Source organism: Channa argus, chromosome 4 (assembly GCF_033026475.1).
Source record: "Channa argus isolate prfri chromosome 4, Channa argus male v1.0, whole genome shotgun sequence".
Classification (NCBI taxonomy): Eukaryota; Metazoa; Chordata; class Actinopteri; order Anabantiformes; family Channidae; genus Channa; species Channa argus.
Window position 1 is genome coordinate 29,021,490 of NC_090200.1, and position 22,979 is coordinate 29,044,468.

The 22,979-nt window shown below is 43.1% G+C and overlaps 17 non-coding genes across 17 annotated transcripts; all 17 read left to right on the top strand.

The window, feature by feature from the left end:
* The first annotated feature begins 963 nt into the window (after positions 1–963).
* Positions 964–1,035, top strand: trnap-ugg (transfer RNA proline (anticodon UGG)). Its single transcript has one exon. It is a non-coding gene; the product is annotated as a tRNA-Pro (tRNA).
* A 3,461-nt stretch (positions 1,036–4,496) lies between these two features.
* On the top strand, positions 4,497–4,568 carry trnap-agg (transfer RNA proline (anticodon AGG)). Its single transcript has one exon. It is a non-coding gene; the product is annotated as a tRNA-Pro (tRNA).
* A 627-nt stretch (positions 4,569–5,195) lies between these two features.
* trnap-ugg (transfer RNA proline (anticodon UGG)) lies at positions 5,196–5,267 on the top strand. The gene has a single exon. It is a non-coding gene; the product is annotated as a tRNA-Pro (tRNA).
* Positions 5,268–6,448: 1,181 nt separating this feature from the next.
* Positions 6,449–6,520, top strand: trnap-agg (transfer RNA proline (anticodon AGG)). Its single transcript has one exon. It is a non-coding gene; the product is annotated as a tRNA-Pro (tRNA).
* A 1,120-nt stretch (positions 6,521–7,640) lies between these two features.
* trnap-agg (transfer RNA proline (anticodon AGG)) lies at positions 7,641–7,712 on the top strand. The gene has a single exon. It is a non-coding gene; the product is annotated as a tRNA-Pro (tRNA).
* A 627-nt stretch (positions 7,713–8,339) lies between these two features.
* On the top strand, positions 8,340–8,411 carry trnap-ugg (transfer RNA proline (anticodon UGG)). The gene has a single exon. It is a non-coding gene; the product is annotated as a tRNA-Pro (tRNA).
* Positions 8,412–9,592: 1,181 nt separating this feature from the next.
* trnap-agg (transfer RNA proline (anticodon AGG)) lies at positions 9,593–9,664 on the top strand. The gene has a single exon. It is a non-coding gene; the product is annotated as a tRNA-Pro (tRNA).
* A 1,120-nt stretch (positions 9,665–10,784) lies between these two features.
* On the top strand, positions 10,785–10,856 carry trnap-agg (transfer RNA proline (anticodon AGG)). The gene has a single exon. It is a non-coding gene; the product is annotated as a tRNA-Pro (tRNA).
* Positions 10,857–11,986: 1,130 nt separating this feature from the next.
* Positions 11,987–12,058, top strand: trnap-agg (transfer RNA proline (anticodon AGG)). The gene has a single exon. It is a non-coding gene; the product is annotated as a tRNA-Pro (tRNA).
* A 1,299-nt stretch (positions 12,059–13,357) lies between these two features.
* trnap-ugg (transfer RNA proline (anticodon UGG)) lies at positions 13,358–13,429 on the top strand. Its single transcript has one exon. It is a non-coding gene; the product is annotated as a tRNA-Pro (tRNA).
* A 3,461-nt stretch (positions 13,430–16,890) lies between these two features.
* Positions 16,891–16,962, top strand: trnap-agg (transfer RNA proline (anticodon AGG)). Its single transcript has one exon. It is a non-coding gene; the product is annotated as a tRNA-Pro (tRNA).
* A 627-nt stretch (positions 16,963–17,589) lies between these two features.
* On the top strand, positions 17,590–17,661 carry trnap-ugg (transfer RNA proline (anticodon UGG)). Its single transcript has one exon. It is a non-coding gene; the product is annotated as a tRNA-Pro (tRNA).
* Positions 17,662–18,842: 1,181 nt separating this feature from the next.
* trnap-agg (transfer RNA proline (anticodon AGG)) lies at positions 18,843–18,914 on the top strand. Its single transcript has one exon. It is a non-coding gene; the product is annotated as a tRNA-Pro (tRNA).
* A 626-nt stretch (positions 18,915–19,540) lies between these two features.
* Positions 19,541–19,612, top strand: trnap-ugg (transfer RNA proline (anticodon UGG)). The gene has a single exon. It is a non-coding gene; the product is annotated as a tRNA-Pro (tRNA).
* A 1,506-nt stretch (positions 19,613–21,118) lies between these two features.
* On the top strand, positions 21,119–21,190 carry trnap-ugg (transfer RNA proline (anticodon UGG)). Its single transcript has one exon. It is a non-coding gene; the product is annotated as a tRNA-Pro (tRNA).
* Positions 21,191–21,484: 294 nt separating this feature from the next.
* trnap-ugg (transfer RNA proline (anticodon UGG)) lies at positions 21,485–21,556 on the top strand. Its single transcript has one exon. It is a non-coding gene; the product is annotated as a tRNA-Pro (tRNA).
* Positions 21,557–22,738: 1,182 nt separating this feature from the next.
* trnap-agg (transfer RNA proline (anticodon AGG)) lies at positions 22,739–22,810 on the top strand. The gene has a single exon. It is a non-coding gene; the product is annotated as a tRNA-Pro (tRNA).
* Positions 22,811–22,979: the final 169 nt, after the last annotated feature.

The window sequence follows — 22,979 nt, forward strand, 5'->3', positions numbered from 1 at the left end:
TTCTGTCGAAAAGACAGGAGGCAGAGCTGGAGGTAGCAGAGCTTAAGATGTTGAGGTTCTCATTGGGAGTGACGAGGATGGATAGGATCAGGCATGAGTACATCAGAGGGACAGCTCATGTTAGATGTTTTGGAGATAAAGTCAGAGAGGCTAGATTGAAGTGGTTTGGACTTATTCAGAGGAGAGATGGTGAAAACAGTATATCGGATAAAAGATGCTGAGGTTGGAGCTGCCAGGCAAGAGGTCTAGAGGAAGACCAAAAAGGAGATTTTTAGATATACTCTCTCAAAAGAGAGTTCAAATGCTCTCCTCAAGTTCATTGAGATGCATACAAGAAAAGAGATGGTAACACTTTCAATGTAGTGAGGTGAGTGCAAGCAGGTTGGAACGGTGGAGAAAAGGGTCAGGTGTGTTTTGCGATAAAAGATTATCAGCGAGAATGAAAGCAAAGGTGTTCAAGAAGGTGGTGAGACCAGCGATGTTTTTCGGCTTAGAGACAGTGGCACTGTAGAAAAGACAGGAGGCAGAGCTGGAGGTAGCAGAGCTTAAGATGTTGAGGTTCTCATTGGGAGTGACGAGGATGGATGGGATCAGGCATGAGTACATCAGAGGGACAGCTCATGTTAGATGTTTTGGAGATAAAGTCAGAGAGGCCAGATTGAGGTGGTTTGGACATGTTCAGAGCAGAGACTGTCAATATGTCGGTAGAAGGATGCTGAGGTTGGAGCTGCCAGGCAAGAGGTCTAGAGGAAGAACAAAGAGGAGCTTTTTGGACATACTCTCTCAAAAGAGAGTTCAAATGCTCTCCAGAAGTTCATTGAGATGCATACAAGAAAAGAGATGGTAACACTTTCAATGTAGTGAGGTTGCCAATACACAAATTGGCCAATCTAAAGGTGAGTAAATTCTGTCTACAAATGGGATATTAGTTTACAAACACTGCAATTCGCTTGTCTTTTATGTGGCTCGTTGGTCTAGGGGTATGATTCTCGCTTTGGGTGCGAGAGGTCCCGGGTTCAAATCCCGGACGAGCCCTTGACTGCGACATCTATTCCACAGTTCTGTTCTCAGGAAAACTTTCACCTATGAAAGTCGACAAGTATGAAAACAGCCTTACCATAGCAAGCTTTATGAGGAATTGTGGGTTTGAGCACCACAAACTTTGACAGAGTAATTGCACTTTTTCCTTGTTCAAACACAGGAAACTTTAGTTAGTACACGACACAAGATGCCAAGTGTTGATGTTTTGCCGATTTGGAAAACCCGACTTTCAAAAGTCAAGAGCTGACTGTATCATATTTTGCCTTCACTAGCCTTGGTCTAGGGGAATGATTCTCGCTTAGGGTGTGAGAAGTCTCCGGACGAGCCCTGAATGCTAAATTCAATGTCTATGAGAAAAGAAGATGTAACGCTTTCCACGTGTAACCACAAGACCAGATGCAAGTGTTGCTGTGAAAGTTGTTACTAGAACGAGACAAGATTCCACTCACTCGTGTTTTGCTGATCTGGAAACCACAACCTTTCTCTGTCAATGGAGTATGTCCTCACATTAATGTTTTTGTCGGAAATTTACACAACATGAATTTCTCAGTTTGAGAATGACTGAAGTTCTTGTTCTTCATTTGGATAGTAGGGCTGAACTCATTACAAGCCCACTGGACGCGAGGCTCGTTGGTCTAGGGGTATGATTCTCGCTTTGGTTGCGAGAGGTCCAGGGATCAAATCCCGGACGAGCCCTTGACTGCGACATCTATTCCACACACCGTTTTTAGGAAGACTTTCACCTACGAAAGTCGACAAGTATAAAAACAGCCTTACAATACCAAGCTTTACGAGGAATTGTGGGTTTGAGCACCACGAAATTTGACAGAGTAATTGCATGTTTTCCATTCCAAGCATGGATGTGTTGCCGATCTGATACCTATGACTTTTAAAGGTCAATGCAGTATACTAAAATGCCATTGTAGAATACACTGAGGTGCAAAAATTTAGCGAGAAGGTGTCACTTTCAATGAAGCAAACTATTTTCAGCAAAAGTGCTGACTGTATCATATTTTGCCTTCACTAGCTTCTTTCCATTGGCTTCTCAACAAATCTAGAACAGAATGTAAAACCCTGCTTTTTACATATAAAGCTCTAAAGGGTCAAGCTCCATCATATCTAAAAGACCTCATGGTACCATATCATCCCAGTAGGCCACTTCAGTCTCAGAATGCAAGCCTACTGTTGGTCGAAGAAGGAGAGGAGGAAGGTTTGTTTGTAGGCAGAAAGAGAAAAGGAAAGCTAAGAACGTAGGACTGAATGTAGACGTGACGTGAAGAGGCGAGTGCAAGCAGGTTGGAACGGGTGGAGAAAAGTGTCAGGTGTGTTTTGCGATAAAAGAGTATCAGCGAGAATGAAAGCAAAGGTGTTCAAGACGGTGGTGAGACCAGCGATGTTTTTCGGCTTAGAGACAGTAACACTGTTGAAAAGACAGGAGGCAGAGCTGGAGGTAGCAGAGCTTAAGATGTTGAGGTTCTCATTGGGAGTGACGAGGATGGATAGGATCAGGCATGAGTACATCAGAGGGACAGCTCATTTTAGATGTTTTGGAGATAAAGTCAGAGAGGCCAGATTGAGGTGGTTTGGACATGTTCAGAGGAGAGACTGTCAATATGTCGGTAGAAGGATGCTGAGGTTGGAGCTGCCAGGCAAGAGGTCTAGAGGAAGACCAAAGAGGAGATTTTTGGATATACTCTCTCAAAAGAGAGTTCAAATACTCTCCTCATGTTCATTGAGATGCATACAAGAAAAGAGATGGTAACACTTTCAATGTAGTGAGGTTGCCAAAACACAAATTGGCCAATCTAAAGGTGAGTAAATTCTGTAAATTCATATTTTGCCTTCACTAGCCTTGGTCTAGGGGAATGATTCTCGCTTAGGGTGTGAGAAGTCTCCGGACGAGCCCTGAATGCTAAATTCAATGTCTATGAGAAGAGAAGATGTAACGCTTTCCACGTGTAACCACAAGACCAGATGCAAGTGTTGCTGTGAAAGTTGTTACTAGAACGAGACAAGATTCCACTCACTCGTGTTTTGCTGATCTGGAAACCACAACCTTTCTCTGTCAATGGAGTATGTCCTCACATTAATGTTTTTGTCGGAAATTTACAAAACATGAATTTCTCAGTTTGAGAATGACTGAAGTTCTTGTTCTTCATTTGGATAGTAGGGCTGAACTCATTACAAGCCCACTGGACGCGAGGCTCGTTGGTCTAGGGGTATGATTCTCGCTTTGGGTGCTAGAGGTCCCGGGTTCATATCCAGGACGAGCCCTTGACTGCGACATCTATTCCACAGACCTTTCTTAGGAAGACTTTCACCTACGAAAGTCGACAAGTATAAAAACAGCTTTACTATACCAAGCTTTATGAGGAATTGTGGGTTTGAGCACCACGAAATTTGACAGAGTAATTGCATGTTTTCCATTCCAAGCATGGATGTGTTGCCGATCTGATACCTATGACTTTTAAAGGTCAATGCAGTATACTAAAATGCCATTGTAGAATACACTGAGGTGCAAACATTTAGCGAGAAGGTGTCACTTTCAATGAAGCAAACTATTTGCAGCAAAAGTGCGGACTGTATCATATTTTGCCTTCACTAGCTTCTTTCCATTGGCTTCTCAACAAATCTAGAACAGAATGTAAAACCCTGCTTCTTACATATAAAGCTCTAAAGGGTCAAGCTCCATCATATCTAAAAGACCTCATGGTACCATATCATCCCAATAGGCCACTTCAGTCTCAGAATGCAAGCCTACTGTTGGTCGAAGAAGGAGAGGAGGAAGGTTTGTTTGTAGGCAGAGAGAGAAAAGGAAAGCTAAGAACGTAGGACTGAATGTAGACGTGACGTGAAGAGGCGAGTGCAAGCAGGTTGGAACGGGTGGAGAAAAGTGTCAGGTGTGTTTTGCGATAAAAGAGTATCAGCGAGAATGAAAGCAAAGGTGTTCAAGACGGTGGTGAGACCAGCGATGTTTTTCGGCTTAGAGACAGTGGCACTGTAGAAAAGACAGGAGGCAGAGCTGGAGGTAGCAGAGCTTAAGATGTTGAGGTTCTCATTGGGAGTGACGAGGATGGATAGGATCAGGCATGAGTACATCAGAGGGACAGCTCATGTTAGATGTTTTGGAGATAAAGTCAGAGAGGCCAGATTGAGGTGGTTTGGACATGTTAAGAGGAGAGACTGTCAATATGTCGGTAGAAGGATGCTGAGGTTGGAGCTGCGAGGCAAGAGGTCTAGAGGAAGAACAAAGAGGAGATTTTTGGATATACTCTCTCAAAAGAGAGTTCAAATGCTCTCCTCAAGTTCATTGAGATGCATACAAGAAAAGAGATGGTAACACTTTCAATGTAGTGAGGTTGCCAATACACAAATTGGCCAATCTAAAGGTGAGTAAATTCTGTCTACAAATGGGATATTAGTTTACAAACTCTGCAATTCGTTTGTCTTTATATGGCTCGTTGGTCTAGGGGTATGATTCTCGCTTAGGGTGCGAGAGGTCCCGGGTTCAAATCCCGGACGAGCCCTTGACTGCGACATCTATTCCACTGATCCTTTTCAGGAAAACATTCTCCTATGAAAGTTGACAAGTATGAAAACAGGCTTACCATACCAAGCTTTATGAGGAATTGTGGGTTTGAGCACCAAAAACTTTGACAGAGTAATTGCATTTTTTCCTTGTGCAAACACAGGAAACTTTAGTTAGTACACGACACAAGATGCCAAGTATTGATATTTGCCGATTTGGGAAACCCGACTTTCAAAAGTCAAGAGCTGACTGTATCATAGTTTGCCTTCACTAGCCTTGGTCTAGGGGAATGATTCTCGCTTAGGGTGTGAGAGGTCTCCGGACGAGCCCTGAATGCTAAATTCAATGTCTATGAGAAGAGAGGATGTAACGCTTTCCACGTGTAACCACAAGACCAGATCCAAGTTTTGCTGTGAAAGTTGTTACTAGACGAGACAAGATTCCACTCACTCGTGTTTTGCTGATCTGGAAACCACAACCTTTCTCTGTCAATGGAGTATGTCCTCACATTAATGTTTTTGTCGGAAATTTACACAACATGAATTTCTCAGTTTGAGAATGACTGAAGTTCTTGTTCTTCATTTGGATAGTACGGCTGAACTCAATACAAAACCACCGGGCACGAGGCTCGTTGGTCTAGGGATATGATTCTCGCTTTGGGTGCGAGAGGTCCAGGGTTCAAATCCCGGACGAGCCCTTGACTGCAACATCTATTCCACAGACCCTTTTTAGGAAGACTTTCACCTACGAAAGTCAACAAGTATAAAACCAGCCTTACTATAACAAGCTTTATGAGGAAATGTGGGTTTGAGCACCACGAAATTTGACAGAGTAATTGCATTTTTTCCATTCCAAGCATGGATGTGTTGCCGATCTGATACCTATGACTTTTAAAGGTCAATGCAGTATACTAAAATGCCATTGTAGAATACACTGAGGTGCAAACATTTAGCGAGAAGGTGTCACTTTCAATGAAGCAAACTATTTGCAGCAAAAGTGCTGACTGTATCATATTTTGCCTTCACTAGCTTCTTTCCATTGGCTTCTCAACAAATCTAGAACAGAATGTAAAACCCTGCTTCTTACATATAAAGCTCTAAAGGGTCAAGCTCCATCATATCTAAAAGACCTCATGGTACCATATCATCCCAATAGGCCACTTCAGTCTCAGAATGCAAGCCTACTGTTGGTCGAAGAAGGAGAGGAGGAAGGTTTGTTTGTAGGCAGAAAGAGAAAAGGAAAGCTAAGAACGTAGGACTGCATGTAGACGTGACGTGAAGAGGCGAGTGCAAGCAGGTTGGAACGGGTGGAGAAAAGTGTCAGGTGTGTTTTGCGATAAAAGAGTATCAGCGAGAATGAAAGCAAAGGTGTTCAAGACGGTGGTGAGACCAGCGATGTTTTTCGGCTTAGAGACAGTAACACTGTAGAAAAGACAGGAGGCAGAGCTGGAGGTAGCAGAGCTTAAGATGTTGAGGTTCTCATTGGGAGTGACGAGGATGGATAGGATCAGGCATGAGTACATCAGAGGGACAGCTCATGTTAGATGTTTTGGAGATAAAGTCAGAGAGGCCAGATTGAGGTGGTTTGGACATGTTAAGAGGAGAGACTGTCAATATGTCGGTAGAAGGATGCTGAGGTTGGAGCTGCCAGGCAAGAGGTCTAGAGGAAGACCAAAGAGGAGATTTTTAGATATACTCTCTCAAAAGAGAGTTCAAATGCTCTCCTCAAGTTCATTGAGATGCATACAAGAAAAGAGATGGTAACACTTTCAATGTAGTGAGGTTGCCAATACACAAATTGGCCAATCTAAAGGTGAGTAAATTCTGTCTAAAAATGGGTTATTAGTTTACAAACTCTGCAATTCGCTTGTCTTTATATGGCTCGTTGGTCTAGGGGTATGATTCTCGCTTAGGGTGCGAGAGGTCCCAGGTTCAAATCCCGGACGAGCCCTTGACTGCGACATCTATTCCACTGACCCTTTTCAGGAAGACTTTCACCTACGAAAGTCGACAAGTATAAAAACAGCCTTACTATACCAAGCTTTATGAGGAATTGTGGGTTTGAGCACCACAAAATTTGACTAAGTAAGGTCAATGCAGTATACTAAAATGCCATTGTAGAAACACTGAGGTGCAAACATTTAGCGAGAAGGTGTCACTTTCAATGAAGCAAACTATTTGCAGCAAAAGTGCGGACTGTATCATATTTTGCCTTCACTAGCTTCTTTCCATTGGCTTCTCAACAAATCTAGAACAGAATGTAAAACCCTGCTTCTTACATATAAAGCTCTAAAGGGTCAAGCTCCATCATATCTAAAAGATCTCATGGTACCATATCATCCCAATAGGCCACTTCAGTCTCAGAATGCAAGCCTACTGTTGGTCGAAGAAGGAGAGGAGGAAGGTTTGTTTGTAGACAGAGAGAGAAGAGGAAAGCTAAGAACGTAGGACTGACAGTAGACGTGACGTGAAGAGGCGAGTGCAAGCAGGTTGGAACGGGTGGAGAAAAGTGTCAGGTATATTTTGCGATAAAAGAGTATCAGCGAGAATGAAAGCAAAGGTGTTCAAGACAGTGGTGAGACCAGCGATGTTTTTCGGCTTAGAGACAGTGGCACTGTAGAAAAGACAAGAGGCAGAGCTGGAGGTAGCATAGCTTAAGATGTTGAGGTTCTCATTGGGAGTGACGAGGATGGATAGGATCAGGCATGAGTACATCAGAGGGACAGCTCATGTTAGATGTTTTGGAGATAAAGTCAGAGAGGCCAGATTGAGGTGGTTTGGACATGTTCAGAGGAGAGACTGTCAATATGTCGGTAGAAGGATGCTGAGGTTGGAGCTGCGAGGCAAGAGGTCTAGAGGAAGAACAAAGAGGAGATTTTTGGATATACTCTCTCAAAAGAGAGTTCAAATGCTCTCCTCAAGTTCATTGAGATGCATACAAGAAAAGAGATGGTAACACTTTCAATGTAGTGAGGTTGCCAATACACAAATTGGCCAATCTAAAGGTGAGTAAATTCTGTCTACAAATGGGATATTAGTTTACAAACTCTGCAATTCGTTTGTCTTTATATGGCTCGTTGGTCTAGGGGTATGATTCTCGCTTAGGGTGCGAGAGGTCCCGGGTTCAAATCCCGGACGAGCCCTTGACTGCGACATCTATTCCACTGATCCTTTTCAGGAAAACATTCTCCTATGAAAGTTGACAAGTATGAAAACAGGCTTACCATACCAAGCTTTATGAGGAATTGTGGGTTTGAGCACCAAAAACTTTGACAGAGTAATTGCATTTTTTCCTTGTGCAAACACAGGAAACTTTAGTTAGTACACGACACAAGATGCCAAGTATTGATATTTGCCGATTTGGGAAACCCGACTTTCAAAAGTCAAGAGCTGACTGTATCATAGTTTGCCTTCACTAGCCTTGGTCTAGGGGAATGATTCTCGCTTAGGGTGTGAGAGGTCTCCGGACGAGCCCTGAATGCTAAATTCAATGTCTATGAGAAGAGAGGATGTAACGCTTTCCACGTGTAACCACAAGACCAGATCCAAGTTTTGCTGTGAAAGTTGTTACTAGACGAGACAAGATTCCACTCACTCGTGTTTTGCTGATCTGGAAACCACAACCTTTCTCTGTCAATGGAGTATGTCCTCACATTAATGTTTTTGTCGGAAATTTACACAACATGAATTTCTCAGTTTGAGAATGACTGAAGTTCTTGTTCTTCATTTGGATAGTACGGCTGAACTCAATACAAAACCACCGGGCACGAGGCTCGTTGGTCTAGGGATATGATTCTCGCTTTGGGTGCGAGAGGTCCAGGGTTCAAATCCCGGACGAGCCCTTGACTGCAACATCTATTCCACAGACCCTTTTTAGGAAGACTTTCACCTACGAAAGTCAACAAGTATAAAACCAGCCTTACTATAACAAGCTTTATGAGGAAATGTGGGTTTGAGCACCACGAAATTTGACAGAGTAATTGCATTTTTTCCATTCCAAGCATGGATGTGTTGCCGATCTGATACCTATGACTTTTAAAGGTCAATGCAGTATACTAAAATGCCATTGTAGAATACACTGAGGTGCAAACATTTAGCGAGAAGGTGTCACTTTCAATGAAGCAAACTATTTGCAGCAAAAGTGCTGACTGTATCATATTTTGCCTTCACTAGCTTCTTTCCATTGGCTTCTCAACAAATCTAGAACAGAATGTAAAACCCTGCTTCTTACATATAAAGCTCTAAAGGGTCAAGCTCCATCATATCTAAAAGACCTCATGGTACCATATCATCCCAATAGGCCACTTCAGTCTCAGAATGCAAGCCTACTGTTGGTCGAAGAAGGAGAGGAGGAAGGTTTGTTTGTAGGCAGAAAGAGAAAAGGAAAGCTAAGAACGTAGGACTGCATGTAGACGTGACGTGAAGAGGCGAGTGCAAGCAGGTTGGAACGGGTGGAGAAAAGTGTCAGGTGTGTTTTGCGATAAAAGAGTATCAGCGAGAATGAAAGCAAAGGTGTTCAAGACGGTGGTGAGACCAGCGATGTTTTTCGGCTTAGAGACAGTAACACTGTAGAAAAGACAGGAGGCAGAGCTGGAGGTAGCAGAGCTTAAGATGTTGAGGTTCTCATTGGGAGTGACGAGGATGGATAGGATCAGGCATGAGTACATCAGAGGGACAGCTCATGTTAGATGTTTTGGAGATAAAGTCAGAGAGGCCAGATTGAGGTGGTTTGGACATGTTAAGAGGAGAGACTGTCAATATGTCGGTAGAAGGATGCTGAGGTTGGAGCTGCCAGGCAAGAGGTCTAGAGGAAGACCAAAGAGGAGATTTTTAGATATACTCTCTCAAAAGAGAGTTCAAATGCTCTCCTCAAGTTCATTGAGATGCATACAAGAAAAGAGATGGTAACACTTTCAATGTAGTGAGGTTGCCAATACACAAATTGGCCAATCTAAAGGTGAGTAAATTCTGTCTAAAAATGGGTTATTAGTTTACAAACTCTGCAATTCGCTTGTCTTTATATGGCTCGTTGGTCTAGGGGTATGATTCTCGCTTAGGGTGCGAGAGGTCCCAGGTTCAAATCCCGGACGAGCCCTTGACTGCGACATCTATTCCACTGACCCTTTTCAGGAAGACTTTCACCTACGAAAGTCGACAAGTATAAAAACAGCCTTACTATACCAAGCTTTATGAGGAATTGTGGGTTTGAGCACCACAAAATTTGACTAAGTAAGGTCAATGCAGTATACTAAAATGCCATTGTAGAAACACTGAGGTGCAAACATTTAGCGAGAAGGTGTCACTTTCAATGAAGCAAACTATTTGCAGCAAAAGTGCGGACTGTATCATATTTTGCCTTCACTAGCTTCTTTCCATTGGCTTCTCAACAAATCTAGAACAGAATGTAAAACCCTGCTTCTTACATATAAAGCTCTAAAGGGTCAAGCTCCATCATATCTAAAAGATCTCATGGTACCATATCATCCCAATAGGCCACTTCAGTCTCAGAATGCAAGCCTACTGTTGGTCGAAGAAGGAGAGGAGGAAGGTTTGTTTGTAGACAGAGAGAGAAGAGGAAAGCTAAGAACGTAGGACTGACAGTAGACGTGACGTGAAGAGGCGAGTGCAAGCAGGTTGGAACGGGTGGAGAAAAGTGTCAGGTATATTTTGCGATAAAAGAGTATCAGCGAGAATGAAAGCAAAGGTGTTCAAGACAGTGGTGAGACCAGCGATGTTTTTCGGCTTAGAGACAGTGGCACTGTAGAAAAGACAAGAGGCAGAGCTGGAGGTAGCATAGCTTAAGATGTTGAGGTTCTCATTGGGAGTGACGAGGATGGATAGGATCAGGCATGAGTACATCAGAGGGACAGCTCATGTTAGATGTTTTGGAGATAAAGTCAGAGAGGCCAGATTGAGGTGGTTTGGACATGTTCAGAGGAGAGACTGTCAATATGTCGGTAGAAGGATGCTGAGGTTGGAGCTGCCAGGCAAGAGGTCTAGAGGAAGACAAAAGAGGAGCTTTTTGGACATACTCTCTCAAAAGAGAGTTCAAATGCTCTCCTCAAGTTCATTGAGATGCATACAAGAAAAGAGATGGTAACACTTTCAATGTAGTGAGGTTGCCAATACACAAATTGGCCAATCTAAAGGTGAGTAAATTCTGTCTACAAATGGGATATTAGTTTACAAACTCTGCAATTCGCTTGTCTTTATGTGGCTCGTTGGTCTACGGGTATGATTCTCGCTTAGGGTGCGAGAGGTCCCGGGTTCAAATCCCGGACGAGCCCTTGACTGCGACATCTATTCCACAGATCTGTTCTCAGGAAAACTTTCACCTATGAAAGTCGACAAGTATGAAAACAGCCTTACCATAGCAAGCTTTATGAGGAATTGTGGGTTAGAGCACCACAAAATTTGACAGAGTAAGTAAGTAAGGTCAATGCAGTATACTAAAATGCCATTGTAGAATACACTGAGGTGCAAACATTTAGCGAGAAGGTGTCACTTTCAATGAAGCAAACTATTTGCAGCAAAAGTGCGGACTGTATCATATATTGCCTTCACTAGCTTCTTTCCATTGGCTTCTCAACAAATCTAGAACAGAATGTAAAACCCTGCTTCTTACATATAAAGCTCTAAAGGGTCAAGCTCCATCATATCTACAAGACCTCATGGTACCATATCATCCCAATAGGCCACTTCAGTCTCAGAATGCAAGCCTACTGTTGGTCGAAGAATGAGAGGAGGAAGGTTTGTTTGTAGACAGAGAGAGAAGAGGAAAGCTAAGAACGTAGGACTGACAGTAGACGTGACGTGAAGAGGCGAGTGCAAGCAGGTTGGAACGGGTGGAGACAAGTGTCAGGTGTGTTTTGCCATAAAAGAGTATCAGCGAGAATGAAAGCAAAGGTGTTCAAGACGGTGGTGAGACCAGCGATGTTTTTCGGCTTAGAGACAGTGGCACTGTAGAAAAGACAGGAGGCAGAGCTGGAGGTAGCATAGCTTAAGATGTTGAGGTTCTCATTGGGAGTGACGAGGATGGATAGGATCAGGCATGAGTACATCAGAGGGACAGCTCATGTTAGATGTTTTGGAGATAAAGTCAGAGAGGCCAGATTGAGGTGGTTTGGACATGTTCAGAGGAGAGACTGTCAATATGTCGGTAGAAGGATGCTGAGGTTGGAGCTGCCAGGCAAGAGGTCTAGAGGAAGACAAAAGAGGAGCTTTTTGGACATACTCTCTCAAAAGAGAGTTCAAATGCTCTCCTCAAGTTCATTGAGATGCATACAAGAAAAGAGATGGTAACACTTTCAATGTAGTGAGGTTGCCAATACACAAATTGGCCAATCTAAAGGTGAGTAAATTCTGTCTTCAAATGGGATATTAGTTTACAAACTCTGCAATTCGCTTGTCTTTATGTGGCTCGTTGGTCTAGGGGTATGATTCTCGCTTAGGGTGCGAGAGGTCCCAGGTTCAAATCCTGGACGAGCCCTTGACTGCGACATCTATTCCACAGATCTGTTCTCAGGAAAACTTTCACCTATGAAAGTTGACAAGTATGAAAACAGCCTTACCATAGCAAGCTTTATGAGGAATTGTGGGTTTGAGCACCACGAAATTTGACAGAGTAATTGCATGTTTTCCATTCCAAGCATGGATGTGATACCTATGACTTTTAAAGGTCAATGCAGTATACTAAAATGCCATTGTAGAATACACTGAGGTGCAAAAATTTAGCGAGAAGGTGTCAATTTCAATGAAGCAAACTATTTGCAGCAAAAGTGCTGACTGTATCATATTTTGCCTTCACTAGCTTCTTGCCATTGGCTTCTGTCGAAAAGACAGGAGGCAGAGCTGGAGGTAGCAGAGCTTAAGATGTTGAGGTTCTCATTGGGAGTGACGAGGATGGATAGGATCAGGCATGAGTACATCAGAGGGACAGCTCATGTTAGATGTTTTGGAGATAAAGTCAGAGAGGCTAGATTGAAGTGGTTTGGACTTATTCAGAGGAGAGATGGTGAAAACAGTATATCGGATAAAAGATGCTGAGGTTGGAGCTGCCAGGCAAGAGGTCTAGAGGAAGACCAAAAAGGAGATTTTTAGATATACTCTCTCAAAAGAGAGTTCAAATGCTCTCCTCAAGTTCATTGAGATGCATACAAGAAAAGAGATGGTAACACTTTCAATGTAGTGAGGTGAGTGCAAGCAGGTTGGAACGGTGGAGAAAAGGGTCAGGTGTGTTTTGCGATAAAAGATTATCAGCGAGAATGAAAGCAAAGGTGTTCAAGAAGGTGGTGAGACCAGCGATGTTTTTCGGCTTAGAGACAGTGGCACTGTAGAAAAGACAGGAGGCAGAGCTGGAGGTAGCAGAGCTTAAGATGTTGAGGTTCTCATTGGGAGTGACGAGGATGGATGGGATCAGGCATGAGTACATCAGAGGGACAGCTCATGTTAGATGTTTTGGAGATAAAGTCAGAGAGGCCAGATTGAGGTGGTTTGGACATGTTCAGAGCAGAGACTGTCAATATGTCGGTAGAAGGATGCTGAGGTTGGAGCTGCCAGGCAAGAGGTCTAGAGGAAGAACAAAGAGGAGCTTTTTGGACATACTCTCTCAAAAGAGAGTTCAAATGCTCTCCAGAAGTTCATTGAGATGCATACAAGAAAAGAGATGGTAACACTTTCAATGTAGTGAGGTTGCCAATACACAAATTGGCCAATCTAAAGGTGAGTAAATTCTGTCTACAAATGGGATATTAGTTTACAAACACTGCAATTCGCTTGTCTTTTATGTGGCTCGTTGGTCTAGGGGTATGATTCTCGCTTTGGGTGCGAGAGGTCCCGGGTTCAAATCCCGGACGAGCCCTTGACTGCGACATCTATTCCACAGTTCTGTTCTCAGGAAAACTTTCACCTATGAAAGTCGACAAGTATGAAAACAGCCTTACCATAGCAAGCTTTATGAGGAATTGTGGGTTTGAGCACCACAAACTTTGACAGAGTAATTGCACTTTTTCCTTGTTCAAACACAGGAAACTTTAGTTAGTACACGACACAAGATGCCAAGTGTTGATGTTTTGCCGATTTGGAAAACCCGACTTTCAAAAGTCAAGAGCTGACTGTATCATATTTTGCCTTCACTAGCCTTGGTCTAGGGGAATGATTCTCGCTTAGGGTGTGAGAAGTCTCCGGACGAGCCCTGAATGCTAAATTCAATGTCTATGAGAAAAGAAGATGTAACGCTTTCCACGTGTAACCACAAGACCAGATGCAAGTGTTGCTGTGAAAGTTGTTACTAGAACGAGACAAGATTCCACTCACTCGTGTTTTGCTGATCTGGAAACCACAACCTTTCTCTGTCAATGGAGTATGTCCTCACATTAATGTTTTTGTCGGAAATTTACACAACATGAATTTCTCAGTTTGAGAATGACTGAAGTTCTTGTTCTTCATTTGGATAGTAGGGCTGAACTCATTACAAGCCCACTGGACGCGAGGCTCGTTGGTCTAGGGGTATGATTCTCGCTTTGGTTGCGAGAGGTCCAGGAATCAAATCCCGGACGAGCCCTTGACTGCGACATCTATTCCACACACCGTTTTTAGGAAGACTTTCACCTACGAAAGTCGACAAGTATAAAAACAGCCTTACAATACCAAGCTTTACGAGGAATTGTGGGTTTGAGCACCACGAAATTTGACAGAGTAATTGCATGTTTTCCATTCCAAGCATGGATGTGTTGCCGATCTGATACCTATGACTTTTAAAGGTCAATGCAGTATACTAAAATGCCATTGTAGAATACACTGAGGTGCAAAAATTTAGCGAGAAGGTGTCACTTTCAATGAAGCAAACTATTTTCAGCAAAAGTGCTGACTGTATCATATTTTGCCTTCACTAGCTTCTTTCCATTGGCTTCTCAACAAATCTAGAACAGAATGTAAAACCCTGCTTTTTACATATAAAGCTCTAAAGGGTCAAGCTCCATCATATCTAAAAGACCTCATGGTACCATATCATCCCAGTAGGCCACTTCAGTCTCAGAATGCAAGCCTACTGTTGGTCGAAGAAGGAGAGGAGGAAGGTTTGTTTGTAGGCAGAAAGAGAAAAGGAAAGCTAAGAACGTAGGACTGAATGTAGACGTGACGTGAAGAGGCGAGTGCAAGCAGGTTGGAACGGGTGGAGAAAAGTGTCAGGTGTGTTTTGCGATAAAAGAGTATCAGCGAGAATGAAAGCAAAGGTGTTCAAGACGGTGGTGAGACCAGCGATGTTTTTCGGCTTAGAGACAGTAACACTGTTGAAAAGACAGGAGGCAGAGCTGGAGGTAGCAGAGCTTAAGATGTTGAGGTTCTCATTGGGAGTGACGAGGATGGATAGGATCAGGCATGAGTACATCAGAGGGACAGCTCATTTTAGATGTTTTGGAGATAAAGTCAGAGAGGCCAGATTGAGGTGGTTTGGACATGTTCAGAGGAGAGACTGTCAATATGTCGGTAGAAGGATGCTGAGGTTGGAGCTGCCAGGCAAGAGGTCTAGAGGAAGACCAAAGAGGAGATTTTTGGATATACTCTCTCAAAAGAGAGTTCAAATACTCTCCTCATGTTCATTGAGATGCATACAAGAAAAGAGATGGTAACACTTTCAATGTAGTGAGGTTGCCAAAACACAAATTGGCCAATCTAAAGGTGAGTAAATTCTGTAAATTCATATTTTGCCTTCACTAGCCTTGGTCTAGGGGAATGATTCTCGCTTAGGGTGTGAGAAGTCTCCGGACGAGCCCTGAATGCTAAATTCAATGTCTATGAGAAGAGAAGATGTAACGCTTTCCACGTGTAACCACAAGACCAGATGCAAGTGTTGCTGTGAAAGTTGTTACTAGAACGAGACAAGATTCCACTCACTCGTGTTTTGCTGATCTGGAAACCACAACCTTTCTCTGTCAATGGAGTATGTCCTCACATTAATGTTTTTGTCGGAAATTTACAAAACATGAATTTCTCAGTTTGAGAATGACTGAAGTTCTTGTTCTTCATTTGGATAGTAGGGCTGAACTCATTACAAGCCCACTGGACGCGAGGCTCGTTGGTCTAGGGGTATGATTCTCGCTTTGGGTGCTAGAGGTCCCGGGTTCATATCCAGGACGAGCCCTTGACTGCGACATCTATTCCACAGACCTTTCTTAGGAAGACTTTCACCTACGAAAGTCGACAAGTATAAAAACAGCTTTACTATACCAAGCTTTATGAGGAATTGTGGGTTTGAGCACCACGAAATTTGACAGAGTAATTGCATGTTTTCCATTCCAAGCATGGATGTGTTGCCGATCTGATACCTATGACTTTTAAAGGTCAATGCAGTATACTAAAATGCCATTGTAGAATACACTGAGGTGCAAACATTTAGCGAGAAGGTGTCACTTTCAATGAAGCAAACTATTTGCAGCAAAAGTGCGGACTGTATCATATTTTGCCTTCACTAGCTTCTTTCCATTGGCTTCTCAACAAATCTAGAACAGAATGTAAAACCCTGCTTCTTACATATAAAGCTCTAAAGGGTCAAGCTCCATCATATCTAAAAGACCTCATGGTACCATATCATCCCAATAGGCCACTTCAGTCTCAGAATGCAAGCCTACTGTTGGTCGAAGAAGGAGAGGAGGAAGGTTTGTTTGTAGGCAGAGAGAGAAAAGGAAAGCTAAGAACGTAGGACTGAATGTAGACGTGACGTGAAGAGGCGAGTGCAAGCAGGTTGGAACGGGTGGAGAAAAGTGTCAGGTGTGTTTTGCGATAAAAGAGTATCAGCGAGAATGAAAGCAAAGGTGTTCAAGACGGTGGTGAGACCAGCGATGTTTTTCGGCTTAGAGACAGTGGCACTGTAGAAAAGACAGGAGGCAGAGCTGGAGGTAGCAGAGCTTAAGATGTTGAGGTTCTCATTGGGAGTGACGAGGATGGATAGGATCAGGCATGAGTACATCAGAGGGACAGCTCATGTTAGATGTTTTGGAGATAAAGTCAGAGAGGCCAGATTGAGGTGGTTTGGACATGTTAAGAGGAGAGACTGTCAATATGTCGGTAGAAGGATGCTGAGGTTGGAGCTGCGAGGCAAGAGGTCTAGAGGAAGAACAAAGAGGAGATTTTTGGATATACTCTCTCAAAAGAGAGTTCAAATGCTCTCCTCAAGTTCATTGAGATGCATACAAGAAAAGAGATGGTAACACTTTCAATGTAGTGAGGTTGCCAATACACAAATTGGCCAATCTAAAGGTGAGTAAATTCTGTCTACAAATGGGATATTAGTTTACAAACTCTGCAATTCGTTTGTCTTTATATGGCTCGTTGGTCTAGGGGTATGATTCTCGCTTAGGGTGCGAGAGGTCCCGGGTTCAAATCCCGGACGAGCCCTTGACTGCGACATCTATTCCACTGATCCTTTTCAGGAAAACATTCTCCTATGAAAGTTGACAAGTATGAAAACAGGCTTACCATACCAAGCTTTATGAGGAATTGTGGGTTTGAGCACCAAAAACTTTGACAGAGTAATTGCATTTTTTCCTTGTGCAAACACAGGAAACTTTAGTTAGTACACGACACAAGATGCCAAGTATTGATATTTGCCGATTTGGGAAACCCGACTTTCAAAAGTCAAGAGCTGACTGTATCATAGTTTGCCTTCACTAGCCTTGGTCTAGGGGAATGATTCTCGCTTAGGGTGTGAGAGGTCTCCGGACGAGCCCTGAATGCTAAATTCAATGTCTATGAGAAGAGAGGATGTAACGCTTTCCACGTGTAACCACAAGACCAGATGCAAGTTTTGCTGTGAAAGTTGTTACTAGACGAGACAAGATTCCACTCACTCGTGTTTTGCTCATCTGGAAACCACAACCTTTCTCTGTCAATGGAGTATGTCCTCACATTAATGTTTTTGTCGGAAATTTACACAACATGAATTTCTCAGTTTGAGAATGACTGAAGTTCTTGTTCTTCATTTGGATAGTACGGCTGAACTCAATACAAAGCCACCGGACACGAGGCTCGTTGGTCTAGGGGTATGATTCTCGCTTTGGGTGCGAGAGGTCCCGGGTTCAAATCCCGGACGAGCCCTTGACTGCGACATCTTTTCCACAGATCTATTCTTAGGAAAACTTTCACCTATGAAAGTCGACAAGTATGAAAACAGCCTTACCATACCAAGCTTTATGAGGAATTGTGGGTTTGAGAACCACAAAATTTGACAGAGTAATTGCATTTTTTCCATTCCAAGCATGGATGTGTTGCCGATCTGATACCTATGACTTTTAAAGGTCAATGCAGTATACTAAAATGCCATTGTGAATTACAATGAGGTGCAAACATTTAGCGATAAGGTGTCACTTTCAATGAAGGAAACTTTTTGCAGCAAAAGTGCGGACTGTATCATATTTTGCCTTCACTAGCTTCTTTCCATTGTTTTCTCAACAAATCTCGAACAGAATGTAAAACCCTGCTTCTTACATATAAAGCTCTAAAGGGTCAAGCTCCATCATATCTAAAAGACCTCATGGTACCATATCATCCCAATAGGCCACTTCAGTCTCAGAATGCAAGCCTACTGTTGGTCGAAGAAGGAGAGGAGGAAGGTTTGTTTGTAGACAGAGAGAGAAGAGGAAAGCTAAGAACGTAGGACTGACAGTAGACGTGACGTGAAGAGGCGAGTGCAAGCAGGTTGGAACGGGTGGAGAAAAGGGTCAGGTGTGTTTTGCGATAAAAGAGTATCAGCAAGAATGAAAGCAAAGGTGTTCAAGACGGTGGTGAGACCAGCGATGTTTTTCGGCTTAGAGACAGTGGCACTGTAGAAAAGACAGGAGGCAGAGCTGGAGGTAGCATAGCTTAAGATGTTGAGGTTCTCATTGGGAGTGACGAGGATGGATAGGATCAGGCATGAGTACATCAGAGGGACAGCTCATGTTAGATGTTTTGGAGATAAAGTCAGAGAGGCCAGATTGAGATGGTTTGGACATGTTCAGAGGAGAGACTGTCAATATGTCGGTAGAAGGATGCTGAGGTTGGAGCTGCGAGGCAAGAGGTCTAGAGGAAGAACTAAGAGGAGATTTTTGGATATACTCTCTCAAAGAGAGTTCAAATGCTCTCCTCAAGTTCATTGAGATGCATACAAGAAAAGAGATGGTAACACTTTCAATGTAGTGAGGTTGCCAATACACAAATTGGCCAATCTAAAGGTGAGTAAATTCTGTCTACAAATGGGATATTAGTTTACAAACTCTGCAATTCGCTTGTCTTTATGTGGCTCGTTGGTCTAGGGGTATGATTCTCGCTTAGGGTGCGAGAGGTCCCGGGTTCAAATCCCGGACGAGCCCTTGACTGCGACATCTATTCCACAGATCTATTCTCATGAAAACTTTCACCTATGAAAGTCGACAAGTATGAAAACAGCCTTACCATAGCAAGCTTTATGAGGAATTGTGGGTTTGAGCACCACAAACTTTGACAGAGTAATTGCATTTTTTCCTTGTGCAAACACAGGAAACTTTAGTTAGTACACGACACAAGATGCCAAGTATTGATGTTTTGCCGATTTGGAAAACCCGACTTTCAAAAGTCAAGAGCTGACTGTATCAAATGTCTTCACTAGCCTTGGTCTAGGGGAATGATTCTCGCTTAGGGTGTGAGAGGTCTCCGGACGAGCCCTGAATGCTAAATTCAATGTCTATGAGAAGAGAGGATGTAACGCTTTCCACGTGTAACCACAAGACCAGATGCAAGTTTTTCTGTGAAAGTTGTTACTAGACGAGACAAGATTCCACTCACTCGTGTTTTGCTGATCTGGAAACCACAACCTTTCTCTGTCAATGGAGTATGTCCTCACATTAATGTTTTTGTCGGAAATTTACACAACATGAATTTCTCAGTTTGAGAATGACTGAAGTTCTTGTTCTTCATTTGGATAGTACGGCTGAACTCAATACAAAACCACCGGACACGAGGCTCGTTGGTCTAGGGGTATGATTCTCGCTTTGGGTGCGAGAGGTCCAGGGATCAAATCCCGGACGAGCCCTTGACTGCGACATCTATTCCACAGACCCTTTTTAGGAAGACTTTCACCTACGAAAGTCGACAAGTATAAAAACAGCCTTACTATACCAAGCTTTATGAGGAATTGTGGGTTTGAGCACCACGAAATTTGACAGAGTAATTGCATGTTTTCCATTCAAAGCATGGATGTGTTGCCGATCTGATACCTATGACTTTTAAAGGTCAATGCAGTATACTAAAATGCCATTGTAGAATACACTGAGGTGCAAACATTTAGCGAGAAGGTGTCACTTTCAATGAAGCAAACTATTTGCAGCAAAAGTGCTGACTGTATCATATTTTGCCTTCACTAGCTTCTTGCCATTGGCTTCTCAACAAATCTAGAACAGAATGCAAAACCCTGCTTCTTACATATAAAGCTCTAAAGGGTCAAGCTCCTTCATATCTAAAAGACCTCATGGTACCATATCATCCCAATAGGCCACTTCAGTCTCAGAATGCAAGCCTACTGTTGGTCGAAGAAGGAGAGGAGGAAGATTTGTTTGTAGACAGAGAGAGAAGAGGAAAGCTAAGAACGTAGGAATGACAGTAGACGTGACGTGAAGAGGCGAGTGCAAGCAGGTTGGAACGGGTGGAGAAATGTGTCATGTATATTTTGCGATAAAAGAGTATCAGCGAGAATGAAAGCAAAGGTGTTCAAGACAGTGGTGAGACCAGCGATGTTTTTCGGCTTAGAGACAGTGGCACTGTAGAAAAGACAGGAGGCAGAGCTGGAGGTAGCATAGCTTAAGATGTTGAGGTTCTCATTGGGAGTGACGAGGATGGATGGGATCAGGCATGAGTACATCAGAGGGACAGCTCATGTTAGATGTTTTGGAGATAAAGTCAGAGAGGCCAGATTGAGGTGGTTTGGACATGTTAAGAGGAGAGACTGTCAATATGTCGGTAAAAGGATGCTGAGGTTGGAGCTGCCAGGCAAGAGGTCTAGAGGAAGACCAAAGAGGAGATTTTTGGATATACTCTCTCAAAAGAGAGTTCAAATGCTCTCCTCAAGTTCATTGAGATGCATACAAGAAAAGAGATGGTAACACTTTCAATGTAGTGAGGTTGCCAAAACACAAATTGGCCAATCTAAAGGTGAGTAAATTCTGTAAATTCATATTTTGCCTTCACTAGCCTTGGTCTAGGGGAATGATTCTCACTTAGGGTGTGAGAAGTCTCCGGACGAGCCCTGAATGCTAAATTCAATGTCTATGAGAAGAGAAGATGTAACGCTTTCCACGTGTAACCACAAGACCAGATGCAAGTGTTGCTGTGAAAGTTGTTACTAGAACGAGACAAAATTCCACTCACTCGTGTTTTGCTGATCTGGAAACCACAACCTTTTTCTGTCAATGGAGTATGTCCTCACATTAATGTTTTTGTCGGAAATTTACACAACATGAATTTGTCAGTTTGAGAATGACTGAAGTTCTTGTTCTTCATTTGGATAGTAGGGCTGAACTCATTACAAGCCCACTGGACGCGAGGCTCGTTGGTCTAGGGGTATGATTCTCGCTTTGGGTGCGAGATGTCCCGGGTTCAAATCCCGGACGAGCCCTTGACTGCGACATCTATTCCACAGACCTTTTTTAGGAAGACTTTCACCTACGAAAGTCGACAAGTATGAAAACAGCCTTACTATACCAAGCTTTATGAGGAATTGTGGGTTTGAGCACCAGAAGGAAGGATGCTGAGGTTGGAGCTGCCAGGCAAGAGGTCTAGAGGAAGAACAACTTTCACTTTCAATGTAGTGAGGTTGCCAATACACAAATTGGCAGATCTAAAGGTGAGTAAATTCTTTCTACAAATGGGGTATTAGATCACAAACTCTGCAATTCGCTCGTCTTTATATGGCTCGTTGGTCTAGGGGTATGATTCTCGCTTTGGGTGCGAGAGGTCCCAGGTTCAAATCCCGGACGAGCCCTTGACTGCGACATCTATTCCACAGATCTGTTCTCAGGAAAACTTTCACCTATGAAAGTCGACAAGTATGAAAACAGCCTTTCCATAGCAAGCTTTATGAGGAATTGTGGGTTTGAGCTCCACAAAATTTGACAGAATAATTGCATTTTTTCCATTCCAAGCATGGATGTGTTGCCGATCTGATACCTATGACTTTTAAAGGTCAATGCAGTATACTAAAATGCCATTGTAGAATACACTGAGGTGCAAACCTTTAGCGAGAAGGTGTCACTTTCAATGAAGCAAACTATTTGCAGCAAAAGTGCGGACTGTATCATATTTTGCCTTCACTAGCTTCTTTCCATTGGCTTCTCAACAAATCTAGAACAGAATGTAAAACCCTGCTTCTTACATATAAAGCTCTAAAGGGTCAAGCTCCATCATATCTAAAAGACCTCATGGTACCATATCATCCCAATAGGCCACTTCAGTCTCAGAATGCAAGCCTACTGTTGGTCAAAGAAGGAGAGGAGGAAGGTTTGTTTGTAGACAGAGAGAGAAGAGGAAAGCTAAGAACATAGGACTGACAGTAGACGTGACGTGAAGAGGCGAGTGCAAGCAGGTTGGAACGGGTGGAGACAAGTGTCAGGTGTGTTTTGCGATAAAAGAGTATCAGCGAGAATGAAAGCAAAGGTGTTCAAGACAGTGGTGAGACCAGCGATGTTTTTCGGCTTAGAGACAGTGGCACTGTAGAAAAGACAGGAGGCAGAGCTGGAGGTAGCATAGCTTAAGATGTTGAGGTTCTCATTGGGAGTGACGAGGATGGATAGGATCAGGCATGAGTACATCAGAGGGACAGCTCATGTTAGATGTTTTGGAGATAAAGTCAGAGAGGCCAGATTGAGGTGGTTTGGACATGTTCAGAGGAGAGACTGTCAATATGTCGGTAGAAGGATGCTGAGGTTGGAGCTGCCAGGCAAGAGGTCTAGAGGAAGAACAAAGAGGAGCTTTTTGGACATACTCTCTCAAAAGAGAGTTCAAATGCTCTCCTCAAGTTTATTGAGATGCATACAAGAAAAGAGATGGTAACACTTTCAATGTAGTGAGGTTGCCAATACACAAATTGGCCAATCTAAAGGTGAGTAAATTCTGTCTACAAATGGGATATTAGTTTACAAACTCTGCAATTCGCTTGTCTTTATGTGGCTCGTTGGTCTAGGGGTATGATTCTCGCTTAGGGTGCGAGAGGTCCCGGGTTCAAATCCCGGACGAGCCCTTGACTGCGACATCTATTCCACAGATCTGTTCTTAGGAAAACTTTCACCTATGAAAGTCGACAAGTATGAAAACAGCCTTACCATAGCAAGCTTTATGAGGAATTGTGGGTTTGAGCACCACAAAATTTGACAGAGTAAGTAAGTAAGGTCAATGCAGTATACTAAAAT